Genomic DNA, 14,226 nt, shown 5'->3' with positions numbered 1-14,226 from the left:
AAACCCAGAACCAAAGAAAGGGGGAAAAACTGAGACTCAAACCCAGAGTTCCCTTTAGGAGGCACCACAGGCAGTGAGGCTGCAATTATCCACGTATTAGTATATTTTTTTCTTTGTCGCCCTTATAAAAAAATTGTAAAATACTAATTAAAAACTGAAAGTTTTTATATGTTGCTGGCCAGGCAACATATAAATTGAGAAGAAAAATAGAATACTCAGCAGCACAGCTGTGTAGTTGACTGAGAACTACAGTTGACCTTTGAGCAAACATGCATTTTAATTGCTCTGTCCACTTATATGCAGATTTTTAAAAAAATAAAGGTACCATCAGCTCTCTGAACCTGCACATTCTACACCCCTGGATTCACTCAGCTGTGGATCTAAAAATTAATACAGGATCCAAGGTTGGTTGAATCCACGGATGCACAACTAGCCAATATGGAGGGCCAAATGTGGGATTTGCACATCCATGAATTTTGGTATCTGGCTGCAGATCCTAAACCAGTCCCCCGAGGATACTGATGGAGGAGTACTTGATGTTTGGTGATATAAAGGGACTCCTTTCCATGTTGTTCAATCGCTGAGTCTTGTCTGACTCTTTGTGACCTCATGGACTATCGCATGCCTGGCCTCCCTGTCCCTCACTGTCTCCCGGAGTTTGCCAAGTTCATGTCCATTGACTCTGTGAGGCCATCCAACCATCTCATCCCCCCTTCCATACATCAGTGGAGCGTATACCAGTTCCCCCCTTATTTCTAAAATTATATACGATTTACAACCTAGAGAAAAGGAACACTAAAAAACAAAACAAGTAGGGGTAGTGTCTTTAACGTCCATAATAGCAGTTTATTGCAGTGACTGTGAGTGAAAATAGAGGATTTGATGCCAGAACATGACTCAAAGACATTCTGTAGTAGGCCGACACAATGTAGTCTGAGACTGCAGCTTCCTGATGGTCTGAATTGACCTAAGAATAAAACCTTGTGCTCTCTGTAGCAAAACACGCAAACAGTGCCTTTAGGGATCAGAGTGGTGGTATAAGTGAGTGGGTGCCGAGTGGTAGCTGCCAGCCTTCAGCCTGGGGTCCCTGTACAGGCGGACGGGACTGGTGGCCACACGGCGCGGCCGCCGTCACAGTGCGTAGCTGCTCGTTGTTCGTGCCATCCTGCTTTGTCATCTGGGGCTCCAGTCTGGTGCCGCTGTGTCTTCTAATGCTTCAGGGTGAACCTGAAACCCAGTTTACTTTTTGACCCTGGCTTGTGGGATCTTAGTTCCCCAGCCAGAAATTGAACCCCCATCTTCTGCATTGGAGGCCCAGAGTGTTAACTGCTGGTCTGCCAGGGAAGTCTCCTGAATTCTGGATTTTAATGTGAAATATCCCCATTTTAAATGCTCAGTCATTAAGTCATTTGGGCTTTCCTGGTGGCTCAGTTGGTAAAGAATCTGCCTGCAGTGCAGGAGACCTAGGTTTGATCCCTGAGTAGGGAAGATTCCCCCAGAGAAGGAAATGGCCATCCACTCCAGGATTCTTGCCTGGAAGATTCCATGTACAGAGGAGCCTGAAGAACTACAGTCCATGGAGTCTCAGAGTCAGACATGACTTAACAAGTAAACCACCACCTGGGCTAAGCAGAACTTGCCAGCATGCCTTCAGTCATCCAACTCTCATCATAGGAGAGTGTAGCCTGCCTGTTTTCCGTGCAGATCTTTATCAGCACCATCATCTCTGCTGTGCTCAAAGTTGGTTCTCTGGCAAAGTCTAGAACCTGATATTCTCAGGGTCTCCAATACCAGCTGGGTGTCCAGCCATTCAATCCAGTTCTGGTCCTAGCACCTCTCTGAGTCAGTGTCAGACTCCACCAGCTTAAGGGCTCAGTTTCTCATGACTGCCCTCACTCCAGATGCTGCTAGTGAAGGTCCACATCCCTAGTCAACCCGTATATAAAACCAACTTGGCTACGCATTTGGTTCCCATGATCCTCTGCTCAGGTCTGGATTCACCAGAATGACTCACAGGACTCAGGGAGACATTTTACTTATATTTGCCAGTTTATTACAAAGGATGCCACTTAGAAACAGCCCAGTGGAAGAGAAGTGTCAGGCAGAGTATGCAGGTGGGGGTAAATAGAGCATCCATAGGCTCTCTGGGTTCTGTTCTCTCAGAACGTTGATGTGTTCACCGACCCAGAAGCTCTCTGAACTCTGTCATCTAAGGGCTTTTTATGGAGATTTCACTGGGTAGGCTGCCCTGGTGGCTCAGATTGTAAAAATCTGCCTGCAATGCGGCAGACCCGGGTTCAGTCCCTGAGTTGGAAGATCCCTGGGAGAAGGAAATGGCAACCCACTCATGTATTCTTGCCTGGAGAAATCCACGGACAGAGGAGCCTGGTGGGCTACAGTCCATGGGGTCACAGAGTCAGACACGACTGAGGGACGAACATACACACACAGGCATGATTAATTGAATTATTGGCCATTGGTGATTGAACTTTCATCTCCTGCCCCTCTCCTCTTTCTCTCTTTTCTCAAGGTCTGGGGGTGGGGCTGAAAGTTCCAAGCTTATAATCACGTTGTGTTTCTGGTGACCAGACCCTATCTTGAAGGTATCTGGCCAGCTCCCCTCCCTATGCCTCCTCCACACACATACCAGGAGTCACCTCATTAGCATACAAAGATACTCCCATCACTCGGGAGACTGCCAAATGTTCCGGGAATTCTGAGCCGGATAGGAAAAAAGATCAAATATTATGTTTTTTATTAAACTGCAGGTGTTCTTTTGGGTTAGTTAAGAGCAGGCTGGTATACAGTAAGACCCCTGCACGTGAACCTTCAAGTTGCAAACTCTCAAAGATCTGAATCAAGTCTAGCGTAAGTGAAACTGCAGCTTGCCCTCCGTGTCTTGCTGCTGATCCTCCAGCTCTACGGTCTCCCACTGCCTCCCCCTCCTCCTGTCAGTAGCTCTTCTTTCCTGTTCACTGGATGCCAGCCCCTGTATGCCAGCTGTTGTACTGTGCTACTGTACTTTTCAAGGTACTGTACTGTAAGATTAAAAAAGTTTTCTTAGTTTTTTGTGTTTGTTTTTTGGTGGTGTTTGTGTGAAAAGTATTATAAGCCTATTATAGTACAGTACTATATAGCTGATTGTGTTGGTTCAGTACCTAGGCTAACTAACATTGTTGGACTTACAAATGCACTCTCAGAACATAACTCATTCATGTGTAGGGGACTTATTATACTTGAGAGATGACCACTGGTGAGGTTTTTCTTCTTTCATTTTTGGAATACCCAGACGGAGACTGCCATGTGGTTGGAAGATAATCATCCTGGAAATGGGCCTTCAGATAAATAAAAGGCAGGCCAGGATTTTTCTTCAAAAATCTGTGTTTGGTTTACCCTGACACTCAGAGGAATTACCCCAGAGTTCTACACTAATTTTAGAAGGGAAATATTTCAAAGTAGATATTACTAGTCTCCCACTCCCGAAATCCTAGTTTTGAGCAAGGTCACTTCCCAAGGACACAGACAGCATATATTCATTGGAAAAAATACATCTCCATACTGGATGGCAAAACAACTAAATTGTGGGTATCTGTGAAGCTAATTTTTTTAAATGTATGCCTGATACAAGGTTATTCTTTCTGAAAGAATCTAAATCCATATTGGTAGGAGGAATTGTGATATCATGTCTAATTTATGACATTGAAATAACATTATCAGAAAAGGATACATGTGTGTCTTAAGTTGTATAAAAGCAGTTAAAGGTTATTAGATTATATTTTAAAAGTTGGAAGGAAGAGAGAAGTTGAGTTAGAGCATATTATAATTTCATGCCACTCATAATTGTTTTCTCTCAGCGGACCATTTCTGTTGATCATAAATGTTGTGTTTCACTCACTAGGCCTTTAGGAGAACATTGCTGTATACACTGAACTTGACTTTTTTCAGGATTGTATTTTTTCAGCCTTATTTTTCCTCCATTTTTCTCTAGAGACTTAGATCTGAGAATAAGATCCCTGGTATCTTTATATTTCTGCTTGAAAATGTTCAAAGTAGCTATGCTTTCGTTGCTTGTTTTGCTTAAATGGCTTTATTAAATCAAAATTTTCTATTTCTTCAGAAGACCTGTATCTCTGAAATATTTTGTTGTTATGCTGAAATATGTACATCCCTGAAATATATTATCCCAGTGCTTTTTTCTGCAAATGTCACTGGAAAGTCTGAGCATATGATTCATTTTGAGTAAAAGATATTAAAAAAAAATTTAACCAACTTAAAAATAAAAGATTTCTGGGTATGCTACGGGGCTCTTGTAAAAGAAAAAAAATATTTGGAGGATTATGTGGCTTTGGTCATAAACAGTGACTGATTTCAGTGACAATTAAAGAAATCAGATATGAAAATGAGATGAACTCTTTAGAAATCCCTCCTGTTAAAATTTTCCTTACAATACCTACACCTCCAAGAAGCTATTTTGGAGTCATTGAACATAAAATGAGAGCTTATGTCTGTAGTATTTTCATTGCTCCTTTAGATTTCAGGATAGTTCTGAGTAAAATTTTGAGGTGTTTTCTTGAGAAATACATGCTGTCAGTCACTGCCAGGAGTGAACTTTAACACAGACAACACAGTGCGTGGACGCAGCAATGATTTAGATATGGGAAACTAAGACACTGTGATATGCTGCTCATTTTACAATTATTTATGACACAAAAGCAAATTTATCCAGTGTGGCAGACTAAATAAAGACCCCCCAAAGACTGTTGTTGTTCAGTTGCTGGGTCGTGTCCAACTCTTTGCAACCCCATGGACTGCAGCACACCAGGCCTCCATGTCCTTCACTGTCTCCTGGAATTTGCTCACACTCATATCCATCAAGTCAGTGATGCCATCCTCCCATTGCTTCCTCTGTAGCCCTCTTCTCCTGCCTTCAGTCTTTCCCAGTATCAGGGTATTTTCCAATGAGTTGGCTCTTCCCGTCAGGTGGCCAAAGTATTGGCGCTTCAGCATCAGTCCTTCCAATGAATATTCAGGGTTGATTTCCTTTGGGGCTTCCCTGGTGCTCAGACTAGTTTGATCTTCTTGCTGTTCAAAGATGTGTGTTAGTTGCTCAGTCGTGTCCAACTCTTTGCAATTCCATTGACTGTAGCCTTTCAGGCTCCTCTGTCCATAGGATTTTCCAGGCCATAATACCAGAGTGGGTTTCCTTCTCCAGGGGATCTTCCCAACCCAGGGATCAAACCAGTGTCTCCTGTGTTTCCTGCATTGCAGGCAGATTCTTTACCCACTGAGCCATTGGGGAAGCCTGTTCATGGATACCCAGGTTCTAATCCATGGACCTGGGAATGTTAACCTTCTCAGGCTTAAGGACCTCGAAGATAAGATTAAGACTCTGGAGATGGGAAGATTATCCTGGGTAATCTGGGCGGGCTTCTGAATGCAGTCTCAGTGTTCCCATAAGGAGGAGGAGAGTTGACTGCAGAGGGGATTTGACTGCAGAGAAGAATGTGGTGTGACAGTGAAACCATGTACTGCACTGTTGGCTTTGAAGATGGAAGAAAGCAGCTCTCGCCGCTGGAAAAGGCAAGGGAAGAGAGTCTGCAGGGAGTGTGTGACTGATTTTGGACTTCTGACCTCTGGAACTGTAAGAGAATATGTTTGTGTTGTTCTAAGCTACCAAGTTTGTAGTCATTTGTGACAGCAGCCATAGAAAGCTAATACAGCTAATTAGTTGATGGTCTTAAGTTAAATAAACTATCAATACATACCAAAAAGGAGTCTACAAGCTACTAAGTACTTAGTCATTTCTTAGCATCTGTATTTGCAGATTTTGGTTAACTTCTGCATTGCTGTATTTATCAGCTTATTCTTAACTGACAAGCAGTAAAACTTCCTAATACTTAAATGTAATATTTATAGGATTTGGCTGATTACTCTTAGCAGAATGCAGTTCACTTATCTCCCAGAGCAAGTTCCCGTTTCTGCTTCCCTTCAGTTTATAGCTGAGGTGTAAATTACTACTGTCGGGGCTGTTGATTCCCATGGAACTTTTTCAGGCTGTGACTCAGCATCCTGATTTTTCGAAAAGGGAACCAGACTCCCACATGGGCAATCTATAGATGTAACAATAGCCTGTCTTGTTTTATAAATACAAGGCACACATTCTACACAGTAGGCATCCATTTTGTGGCAGTACCATTATCATCCTGGTACTGGGGGGAAGCATGGAATGTTCTCTGAAACATCCAGTATGAACCCACCCCAAGGCTCCTTGGAAAGTGTGACAGTTTTTTTACATCCACTGCTGGTACCTGCACTTTGATTAGCAGAGTCCCCTCAGATCTGCTGATTTCACACTGTTACAAAGCAAAGAAATCCTAGAAAAGGGAAAATTTTGTGATGTGACCCTTATTGGCATTCTGTTTATTAGTGTTTATTGGAATGCACTTGTTTCTTGAGGCCAAGGGAAATTCTGTTGTGGTGTTCACCTGTGTGGGCATATTGCTGGTTATTAAACCCAAAGCCAAAGGATTTCTTTTTCTAACTGTAGGTTCTTTGGAGCTAGAGTATTTCCATTTGAGCTTGATGAATTCTCTTGGGGGAGAGGGAGATTTCAAAATCAAAATTAAACTAAATGAATAAATGAATGCACATTTCAAAGGTGGCACTTCAATCAGGTATGGCTGTAGATTTTTTCCCCCCCAGGGATTACTGGAACTTTTTGGTTTTATTTGATCATAATTCCAAGACAGGATTTTCATTAGGTATTTGTTTTGTTTTTCAGTGATTCCCACACATCCCCCTCCCCCCCCACACACACTTTAAGTTTGATTTTATTTGGCATTTATCCCAGTTGGCAATTTGCAGTAGAAACAGGAAGCTGACCTTCCATTTGTGAAATCACAAAGTGAAATGGAATACCAGAAATGATGTTCTCCTAGAAATAATAAATAGTTTTCTAGCTTTGTGCTGTTGTCTAAATTCATAGCACAGTATTAACTAAAATTAATATTAATGTATAGTGAGAAGAATAATGTCTAGACTTAGGTACCTTCTTGGTTGTATTATATTACTTTGTATGTTACCTCATTTTCTGGGATTCTTAGAAATCCTCAAGTAGAGACAACAGCAGTGGCATAACCAAGTACAGGGTTGGCTAGAAAAGTTAATTTGGGTTTTTCCAAATTTGGTCAATTTGGGTTTTGCATCTGGGAAAAACCCAAATGAACTTTTTGGCCAACTGAATAGTAACATCTGGTTATTGAGCTCTTACTGGGAACCAGACACAGGTTGTGTTTAATAATACAAGTAAGCTTTCCTTGAACTACTTAGTTTAACCATCAAAAAAACCCTATCTGAGGCCGTTATTTCCTTTGCACGGACAAGGAACCTGAGGTTGAGATTTAGTATCTTGCCTAAAAATCCCATGGACAGAGGAGCCTGGCAGACTGCAATTCACCGGGTTGCAAAGAGTTGGACACGACTGAGGGACTAAACAACAATCACAACTGAGGATGTTGTTGTCATTATCCTAATAAAGGGTAATGAGTATTCAAACAGATGTTTCTAGCCCACAGACAGAGCTTATTCCATGGCAACAGCCCATTCCTTGAGTCTGGAGATGGCAAGAGTCATGTTTAGGCAGCCAGGGAAAATCAGCCAAGACTCTGAAGGTCAGAACAGTACAAGAACAAAGATTCAGTGGAACAGCCAAGAACAAGAACTAAGAGAAGGTTCCCTGAGGGCCACAGAGCAGCTCTGCCTTGATAAAGAAGGGGATTGGGGCTGCAATGCAGCAATTCACTGTGATAGCTGGACTCAGGAGAAGGAATGAACCTCTGAAGAAGATGTAGTGAGATTTTGTCATAGTTGCAGATGTTTCTTTTTTTTTAATTAAAAAATTGGCTCATAATTACAAAGTAATATATCCTTCCTGTACAAAAAAAACAAAACAAAACAAAACAAAACAAAAAACCAGCACCAAATTATGTAAGTGTGAAGGGGGGACACGAATTTGAGCAAACTCTGGGAGGTAGTGAAGGACAGGGAAGCCTGGCGTGCTGCCGTCCATGAGGTCGCAAAGAGTCAGACACAACTGAGTGACTGAACATCAAAAGTCAGAGTCGTCCCTCCTCTTTCCTTCCTCACTGACCCACCATTTCCCCATATCTATATATCTAAGTCTCACATATATATAACTAAATGGAATAGTTGTTGGTCTTGGAGGGTTTTCTTCTATTTTTTTGGTTTTATTTCACAAAAATAAGGTCATATTATCACTTTGCCAACAAAGATCCATCTAGTCAAGGCTGTGGTTTTTCCAGTAGCCATGTATGGATGTGAGAGTTGGACTATAAAGAAAGCTGAATGCCGAAGAATTGATGCTTTTGAACTGTGGTGTTGGAGAAGACTCTTGAGAGTCCCTTGGACTGCAAGAAGATCCAACCAGTCCATTCTAAAGGAGATCAGTCCTGAGTGTTCATTGGAAGGACTGATGTTGAAGCTGAAACTCCAATACTTTGGCCACCTGATGTGAAGAACTGACTCATTGGAAAAGACCCTGATACTGGGAAAGATTGAAGGTGGTAGGAGAAGGGGACAACAGAGGATGAGATGGCTGGATGGCATCTCCGACTCAATGGACATGAGTTTGCGTGAACTCCAGGAGTTCACGATGGACAGACAGGGAGGCCTGGTGTACTGCAGTCCATGGCGTCACAAACACTCAGACACGACTGTGTGACTGAACTGAACTGAGCTGAGCTGATCTGATCATACTGTTCTATGACTTTTTAAAGGAAAAAATAACACATCTATATCTTTTATGTTAGTTTATTTCCCTATGGAAGCAATTTTGAGGAGAAATACTTGTATTAAAGAAGACTATCGGGGGATGGGCGAAATGGATGAAGGTTGTCAAAAAGATACAAACTTCCAGTTATAAAGTGAGTTCTGTGGATATAATGTATAGCCTGGTAACTATAGTTAATAGTACTCTATTGTATATCTGCAAGTTACTAAGAGAGTAGATCTTAAAGTTCTTATCACACTAAAAAATTTGTAGCTGTGCACGCTGATAGATGTTAACTAGACATTATAGTTGTCATTTCACTGTATATATCTACTGAGTCATTATGTTGTACACCTGAAACTGATATGTCAATTATATCCTAATTAAAAAAATACACAGGGTTATTCATTGTGGTTTGGGAGGTCACAACTTGGACCTGTCCTGCTTGAATACTTCCAGTGACAGGGAGTTCCCTTCTTTGTGACGCAGCTGGTTCCATTATTAGATTGCTGTTAGACAGTTACCCTGACCTAGTGTTTCTTTCTCTGTGACTTCCTATAGCTCATTAATATGTTCTCTGGAGTTCTACCGATCAAATCTTATCCCCTCTTCACCTGTAACTAGATGAAATGAGACACCAAAGGGTTTGCTTAAGAAAATTTTAAAAGTGAAAGAAGTAAAAAAAAAGTAAAAGAAAAAAAATTAGATTGCTTCTGTGGCTGGTCAATTTTCTCATTTTCTACTTTTCTTCATGGAGCTATCAGCTCCAAACTGTAGAACAGAGCCTCTTTGCCTTTAAAAATCTTTTAGTTTTATTTTTGTTATTGTTTTTAAACATCCTTTGTATACAAAGGTGTTCTTTCTTGACCTCTGGATTTTTCCAGGGCTGAAGGCGCTGTTGTGGAAGGAAGATGTCATTGGATATCAGGGAGCACCAGGAAGTGCAGACTCTTAAGAAGGTTTAGTTTGGATTTAAGAGAAGAACTTTTTTTACCTCAAAAATAGTGTTAGCACATTTCCTAAATCTCAGCCAACTGTTAGAGCCAGACAGACCTTGAAAAGCATGTCAACCTCTTGCTTTTGTTTACCTTAGAAGTCCTAGAGCGTTTATCTTATTTCCAAAGAGGGTCATGACTGATTATGAGACAGCCAAGCCCAGGACCTAACTCTTTCCTTCCCGTGAGCATGTTTCTCCACTGTAGCCTACTAGATTGCCAAACCATTCTTCCCCAAGTAGTTCCGAGAATTTCCAAAGTCCAGTGGATTTTAAAGTCGCAGGATATATACATTTGCCATAGACTACTTTCAGGAGAGATCTTGGAGGTTCTGTGGCCTTTGTGAATTCCTGTTCCACAACTTAACGAAGCCCTGTGACCTTGCAGAATGGCCCTAATTTTTCTCAGCTGTCCTTTTCTTATCTGTAACATGGAGATAAGACTGCCTACCTCACTGGACTTTTATGAGGATAGGAAAATATTTGGAAAGTTTGTAGCATAGTGCCTGATTCATTAGTCAACTCAATAGTAGTTGCTGTTAGGAAAAAAGTTCTTTCAAACTTTGCATGATAATCTTTTTTAAAAAGTAAACTCAGTTTTTAAAACCTGATAATATATATGAGTTAAATTATTATAGGAAGGAGCCTTCAAAGACTAAATATTAAAAAATTTTTGACTAGCTATTGTACATGGTTTAAAATATAAAAAAGAGAAATTTTTTTTTTTTACTCTTTCCTCAAAACTTTTACCTTTCTTTTGCTGGAAAGTCACCAAATTTTTTGTTGTACCCTTAGACAACAGAGGATGAGATGGTTGGATGGCATCACCGACTCAATGGACATGGGTTTGGGTGAAGTCTGGGAGTTGGTGATGGACAGGGAGGCCTGGCGTGCTGCAGTCCATGGTGTCGCAAAGAGTCGGACATGACTGAGGAACTGAACTGAACTGTAAATCTTGTATTCTATGCATATACTCAATAAGCTTTAAATATGAAAACATTTCTATCTTCACTCTTTGTCTCTTGCTAATAGGGTTGTTTTTTGTTTTGTTTTGTTTTTGCCGTACCTATGGCTTGCAGGATCTTAGTTCCTTGACCAGGGATTAAACCTGCAGTGAAAGGGCAGGGTCCTAACCACTGGATCGCCAGGGAATTCCTATGTTGAGGTTTTAAAATATGGCTCTTATAACTGAAGAACTGAATTTAGATTTTTTAATTTAAAATTTTACTACATTTTTTCTATGACACATTTTATAGAAACACGTGGACCTCAAATTGTGGAATTAAGTAAGAGTCATAGAGAACCACTAATTTAAAACTAATGAAAGAAGTCTATTTAATATATTTTAAATTATATATAGCTAATATATTTTCTTTTTAAGTATCTAGGTAAAGAGAGGGGGCTTTCCTGGTAGCTCACAGTAAAGAATCTGCCTGCAATATGGGCGATCTGGGTTCGATTCCTGGGTCGAGACTATCCCCTGTAGAAGAGAGTGGCAACCGACTCCAGTATTCTTGCCTGGAGAATTCCATGGACAGAGGACAACTGGACACGACTGAAGCAACTTAGGATAACATAATATCAAATAAACACTTTTGTATTAGATTTAATAAAAAAAAGTTTTCAAATATCAATGCTGTATGTACAATAGCCTTCAACTTTTGGAAATAGTAATTTGGTGATAAAAGCCTCTTTCATGGTTTTTCACATTTATTTCTCATATTCCTCTAAGTTGGGCTATATTACAGAGGAAGAAACTGAAGAATTGAGCAAGTTAGTAATTTACCAACAGATGAAGAGATGAGAGCTTATTTTTGAGAACACATTACTAATCAAAGCTGTGAAATGGCATATTTGTAGGAGAGCAATTCTCAAACAAATCAGAACATAAGCTCATTTTTGATGAGCTAATGTTTAATGCATAGACCCTGGGAATATGGCATTTAATAAAACCTGGACAAAACCCTGCCCTCATGAAGCTTTCATTCTATTGCAAATGAAAGCCTCCTCTCTTCATTTGGTGCCTTTTTGTGTTGCATTCCACTGGAAGTCAGCAAACAACAGAGGAGACTTCTTGCAGAGACAGAAAGGAACTTGCTCTAGGTCCTTGACTTTGATGGCTGCCAGACTGGTTCCAAATAGGAAAAGGAGTACATCAAGGCTGTATATTGTCACCCTGCTTATTTAACTTCTATGCAGAGTACATCATGAGAAACGCTGGGCTGGAAGAAACACAAGCTGGAATCAAGATTGCCGGGAGAAATATCAATAACCTCAGATATGCAGATGACACCACCCTTATGGCAGAAAGTGAAGAGGAGCTAAAAAGCCTCTTGATGAAAGTGAAAGAGGAGAGTGAAAAAGTTGGCTTAAAGTTCAACATTCAGAAAACAAAGATCATGGCATCCAGTCCCATCACTCCATGGGAGATAGATGGGGAAACAGTGTCAGACTTTATTTTTGGGGGCTCCAAAATCACGGCAGATGGTGATTGAAGCCATGAAATTAAAAGACGCTTACTCCTTGGAAGAAAAGTTATGACCAACCTAGATAGCATATTCAAAAGCAGAGACATTACTTTGCTAACAAAGGTCCGTCTAGTCAAGGCTATGGTTTTTTCCAGTAGTCATGTATGGATGTGAGAGTTGGACTGTGAAGAAGGCTGAGCGCTGAAAAATTGATGCTTTTGAACTGTGGTGTTGGAGAAGACTCTTGAGAGTCCCTTGGACTGCAAGGAGATCCAACCAGTCCATTCTGAAGGAGATCAGTCCTGGGATTTCTTTGGAAGGAATGATGCTAAAGCTGAAAGTCCAGAACTCTGGCCACCTCATGTGAAGAGTTGACTCATTGGAAAAGACTCTGATGCTGGAGGGGATTGGGGGCAGGAGGAAAGGGGACGACAGAGGATGAGATGGCTGGATGGCATCATTGACTCGATGGACATGAGTCTGAGTGAACTCTGGGAGTCGGCGATGGACAGGGAGGCCTGGTGTGCTGTGATTCATGGGGTCGCAAAGAGTCGGACGTGACTGAACTGAACTGAACTGAGTGCTCTGAACGTATTTCCTTTAGTAAAGGAGAAAACCTCGGAGGGAACAGTTTTTACTGAGCTATTAAAAATGCTTTCTTTCACAGTATCACTGTATTTCTTTAGCTCTGGGTTAAGAAATGAGTAGGGAAAAAATGAGGTGTACATATGTCTTACAAATGCACACAATTTTAATGTAAAAAGAGCCAAAAGACTCCAAAAAAGCCCTTCAATATTCCTTTTTTTAAAAGATTGTAGTTAATTTACAATGTTGTGTTAGTTTCAGGTGCACAACAAAGTGATTCAGTTATAGTAGTTACTTCAGTCACTCAGTCGTGTCCAACTCTTTGTGACCCCATGAATCACAGCATGCCAGGCCTCCCTGTCCATCACAAACTCCTGGAGTTCTCTCAAACTCATGTCCATCAAGTTGGTGATGCCATCCAACCATCTCATCCTCTGTCGTCCCTTCTCCTCCTGCCCCCAATCCTTCCCAGCATCATCAGGGTCTTTTTCAATGAGTCATCTCTTTGCATGAGGTGGCCAAAGTATTGGAGTTTCAGCCTCAGCATCAGTCCTTCCAATGAACACCCAGGACTGATCTCCTTTATGATGGACTGGTTGGATCTCCTTGCAGTCCAGGGGACTCACAGGAGTCTTCTCCAGCACCACAGTTCAAAAGCATCAACTCTTCAGAGCTCAGCTTTCTTGACAGCCCAACTCTCACATCCATACATGACCACTGGAAAAAACCATAGCCTTGATAGACAAACCTTTGTTGGCAAAGTAATGTCTCTGCTTTTTAATATGCTGTCTAGGTTGGTCATAACTTTCCTTCCAAGGAGTAAGCATCTTTTAATTTCATGGCTGCAGTCACCATCTGCAGTCATTTTGGAGCCCACCAAAATAATGTCTGACACTGTTTCCACTGTTTCCCCATCTATTTCCCATGAAGTGATGGGACAAGATGCCATGATCTTCATTTTCTGAATGTTGAGCTTTAAGCCAACTTTTTCACTCTCCTCTTTCACTTTCATCAAGAGGCTTTTTAGCTCCTCTTCACTTTCTGCCATAAGGGTGGTGTCATCTGCATATCTGAGGTTATTGATATTTCTCCTGGCAATCTTGATTGCAGCTTGTGCTTCTTCCAGTCCAACGTTTCTCATGATGTACTCTGCATAGAAGTTAAATAAGCAGGGTGACAATATACAGCCTTGACGTACTCCTTTTTCTATTTGGAACCAGTCTGTTGTTCCATGTCCAGTTCTAACTGTTGCTTCCTGACCAGCATACAGATTTCTCAAGAGGCAGGTCAGGTGGTCTGCTATTCCCATCTCTTTCAGAATTTTCCACAGTTTTTTGTGATCCACACAGTCAAAGGCTTTGGCATAGTCAATAAAGAAGAAATAGATATTT

General features: G+C 41.1%; 1 protein-coding gene across 2 annotated transcripts in view; it reads left to right on the top strand.

The window, feature by feature from the left end:
• NCOA7 (nuclear receptor coactivator 7) overlaps positions 1–14,226 on the top strand; it is a 160,924-nt gene that overhangs the window by 56,069 nt on the left and 90,629 nt on the right. The window lies entirely within an intron of this gene.

Source organism: Oryx dammah, unplaced genomic scaffold, assembly GCF_014754425.2.
Source record: "Oryx dammah isolate SB20612 unplaced genomic scaffold, SCBI_Odam_1.1 HiC_scaffold_4, whole genome shotgun sequence".
Taxonomy (NCBI): domain Eukaryota; kingdom Metazoa; phylum Chordata; class Mammalia; order Artiodactyla; family Bovidae; genus Oryx; species Oryx dammah.
Note: the sequence above shows the minus strand (reverse complement) of the source record. Positions and strands in the feature narration are given on the sequence as shown.